General features: G+C 35.5%; 1 protein-coding gene across 2 annotated transcripts in view; it reads left to right on the forward strand.

Annotated features, from left to right (window-relative positions):
• Positions 1–4,419, forward strand: part of EPHA3 (EPH receptor A3) — a 205,013-nt gene that overhangs the window by 58,910 nt on the left and 141,684 nt on the right. The window lies entirely within an intron of this gene.

A 4,419-nucleotide genomic window follows, 5' to 3' on the forward strand; every position in this document is an offset into this window, starting at 1 on the left:
AGACGGCTTTACTTATCTTTCTGCAGTTTGGTTTAATTATTAGCCTAGTATTCCCATGATAAGGTATGTACTCTTGCTTTCACAATATTGTGTGTATTTATTTGTGCTTAGCATCTGTAAGACAGTTGCACTTGTATTTGTTAACATCATTTATTGCAATGTTTATTTTATTTTACTTCCCAGCTCTTTAAAAACTAAGAGACATTAGTGCATCCAATGCTTCTGGTGGTTTTCTTTTGAGACAGAGGGTCAAGATTTATGTTAAATTATGAATATAGTTTTTATGCCTTGGTGAAATGAGGTTTGTTTACTTGGAAAGAAACTCAGATCACTGTGGTAATATGTATTGTGCTAGAGGTAGCACGTGGGACATGGTTCCTCTCCAATTGCCTGTCAGGTCATGTACCAGAAAACACATGTTCTTGTGAGGAGGATAAGGTTTTCTTTAAAAAAGGGTAGTTTTCCTCTCAAGGAGAAAAAAGAGTTTTCCTTTGGGGGAGAAAAAAAATAAAAGAAAAAATTATTTTTTTTCCCTTGAGTTTGAATTTCTATTAGATCTGATTCTTTTGGATAATTTGGGATAAATTTCAAGCTAGTTGTGTGGTAAGATGCCAGATCTCAGTTTTGTTGGGGAAGTTTAGTATCTGGATCCTCTTAATGAGTTTCTTATCTCACCTGAGCTCTCAACAGATATTAATATTTGGTCTTGTCATTCTGAAATGTTTTGCTAAGTTATGAAGAAACCCCAACTTTTAAGTTAAAGCTGTGAACAAAATCTCCTGAATACGATGATGTGCTGTCAGGCATGCTTTGTCTGCTCCCACAAATGGAAAGACTTCAGTGGGGAACTGAACAGAGAGGGAGAACATGGTGATAAAAACAGGTGAATCTTAGACTGAATATTGTTGTGTGTAATTTTATAATAATATATAAACTTCTTTGAACCTTATGTTCTTTCTAGCATGCTTATTTTCTGTCACAGTAGAGCTTACTCATTTAACAGTCCTGACTGGGTAATGTAAAAACATAGGCTGGTAAAACAGCTTTAGGGGAAACTGTCCCAAAATCTGTCTTAAGAGGGTTTATGCAATGGTAATGATAATTTCAGTGCCTGTATTACTTAATCAAAAAACTCTTGCAATGCAACTTCTTCTTCTTTCATTTTCAACTTAGAAAAAAAAGCTAAAAATAAAAACTGGTCTAGAGCCAGTGCCAGGAGGTAATTTCATTCATTTTTTTGAATGCCAGATGTGGAAAAAAACCCCACATGGTACTTTTTAAGTTTCTTAAGCTCCCAAAGCAGATAATTTCGTGTCCTCTGAGCTCAGCTGGTTGGTAATAATGGGTCTTGAATCAACATCTTTTGTGATGTTATGAAGAAAGTGTTTTCATATTGATGAGCTGGCCTGGAATGCATTCTTCTAGGATATATGGTCATTACAGGGTTTTTGATAATAGCAAGATTTAAGAGCTCTGGCATCCTGCTACTATTTTGTTAAGCTTTTATATAGTATGTTGGAAGGTTCCATTTTTCATTTAGACTTGAATTATTTGATTGCTAATTTCAAGCTGTCCTAAAATGTGTGTTAATTTTTGGTGTTGATTTGATTTCCGCACTTCTCACCAGAATTTTAGCTGTTGTCTACATAAAACTCTCCTTTTATACACTTTTACTTTCAAATAACTGGAAAAGTTCTTTCTCTCTGTATATTGGTTTGAAGTTCAGTAGGATATATTAGAAGTATGTTCAACGTATGAAAAATCTTGATTCACTTACTGATCTGAATTTAGACATATTTAATATTACAATAAAAAATTCACAGAAGATGTAAGTGCTAAAACAATGGAGGCATAAAAAAAGTTAATTTTGTCTGAAATCCTTCAACCTGTTTCCCAAATGTGTTTGAACTATTGGACAGCATGCAACAGAGAAAGAAAGTTTTAAACTTAATATAAATGTTGAATTATGATATATATAATTCGCTATTACACTGGAAGATTTTAGGTCAAGTCCTCTTATGCAAAGTCATTTAAGCAAGACCCTAAACCAAATAATACAAATGTTATTTATATAAGTGGTGAATATTCTCATGCCTGAGGCTTTCAATCTTAATCTGCTATGTTTCTATGGTATAAAATGTTTTATACTTGTGTTATATTTTCAGGTAATTAATGTCATGAGCATGAACTTGTCAAAAAATGACTTGTAGATGTTTTGGGTTCTTTTATAAAGATACAAATGCCTGTGATGGTTTGTCTTTTCTGTTGTGGTTTCCCTGTGTTCAATACTATTTCTTGATTTTTCTAGTCCTTTCCTTAAGTCTTACTTAGCACAAGGTCTATCTCTTATTTCCAATGGAATGAACTTTTCACCAGGAATATCCACCTTCTGCTCTTACTGAGGACTTTTACTGAAGCTGTGACTTTTTTCCTTCTGTTAAGAAAAAATTGTTAATTTCCTATAAAATGAGTCACTGAGGAAAACACTAATTCAAAATGTGTTAGCATAATATAGAGTAATAGCTCAAATGCCTGCTCATTAGTCACCTCAGTATTTACAGGAATTGAACATATATTATGCAGCTTTGGAATATTTCAGCTTTTTCTAGGAGCTTCATGAAACCCTCATTGGCCTAACTTTAAGCAACAGAATAATAGAACATTTTGGGGGTTTTGGGGAAATATAGTATATTTTTATTTTTTCTATTAAAATCTTAATAGAAATTTATCATGCCTACACTAGTCTTAGCAGTTTTAAAAACTGTACTTGGCTTGTATGTGAAGCATACATACATACATTTTTGGCATAATCTCCAGAGAAAATGGGAAATAAACAGATATATATGCACTTAAATGTGTGTATATGGAAGGGAAAGGAAGATCTTGCTTAATAGTTTTTGAAATCAGAGGTGAATTTTAACAATTTCACAGAGGAGCAGAGGCTTCCAAAGGCTTTTATCCCTACAAGATTTATGAAAAAGTGATAGGAAGAGAGGAAGAGACACAGAAATGGTATTAATGGTCACAATGAGGAAGAGACTTTTTTGCGCTCACCTTTTATTAGACATCTGAGACTATAAGACAGAGATTGGTGGGAAACCAGCATTAACTTTGTTAATTCTGTTGCTTATGGCATGACTTGTTTGTTTACCTCTTTTTAATGTGATTGCCTGGCAACCAAGGAAGAGATAAAAAAAAAGAGGAAAATATTATGAGCTAGTTGGTATTCTGTCAGTGAACTGTTGAAAAGTTGCATGCATTGAGTATCTGAAATGTGAGATTCCAATCATCATCATCTTTTTGATTCGGAAGGGAATTGCTTGACTAAATAGCAGAAAATGGGTATGCATGGGAATGCAGACTTTCCTGTCATTGCTCAGCAAGGCATAATAATAGTGATTTTTTTTTTCTCCTACTTGAAAACTGTGCTGAATATTAAGAGTCAGTAGATGAGAGGGTTAGTTTTCAGTATTATAGCAAAATGTGTTTTTTCAGGTAAAATTTGAATAGTGGTTTTGTAGAGACTTCTGTGAACATCTCACAAATAGTGAAAAGCAATTATACTGAAAAGAAAACCCCAGTTTTTAACAATTGGTTTAGAAATAAGCAAAGATTTAAGTGCTCCACTTAGCAAGGGTGAGACATCCCAGCACATGAAGATGTTTTTGTGAAGTTTCAAAGCCATATTTATGTTAGAGGACAGTTGGGCTTTATCTAAATGGTGTGTCCTAGTTAGGACAGCTGAGACCAGTTCATCACTGGATGGGTGTAATCCAAAACTGTGTATTCTATAGCCTTCCATGCCATTTCCCAGAAACTGTTTTCAATAGACTCTTTACACCCTCTGCCCAGAGCAGCCTGATTCCTCAGGCTACAAAGTAGGTGTTAAGAGGCCTGCGAGATAGAAGGGTGCCTCCCTGTTCCTCACACCCTTTGTGAAACTCCTCACCCTGAGGAAAGTACTGAACATTGCTGCCTGAACTGGAGAATATATGATCTTGGAGTCTTGGAACTTTTTTACCACTCGTGGGATCCAGAGGAAGACTGCAGACCACCGCTCTCAAACAGACTGCAGGCCACTGCTCTTGACCAGACTGCAGACCACCACTCTCGACTGGACTGCAACCACCACTTTTCAACCAGACTGCAACCACCACTCTTGACCAGACTGCACCAGCACTCTCACCACAGGTTTTCCCCTCTCCTTTTCCTTTAGACTCAGGGGGCCCAAAGAACACCACTCTGTTCATGCCCCAGGGTGCTGGGTTATATATTTGGGTTTTGTGGGTTAAAACCAATTGTTTGTCTGTATAATCGTACTTATTGTATTATTTTATTAAATTGTTATTCTGATTTATAATCTCTCTTTTGAGTTGAGTTCATTTCCCCTGCTGGTTTAAAGGTAAACCAGCAGGGGAA

Source organism: Corapipo altera, unplaced genomic scaffold (assembly GCF_003945725.1).
Source record: "Corapipo altera isolate COAL_440 unplaced genomic scaffold, ASM394572v1 74, whole genome shotgun sequence".
Lineage (NCBI taxonomy): Eukaryota > Metazoa > Chordata > Aves > Passeriformes > Pipridae > Corapipo > Corapipo altera.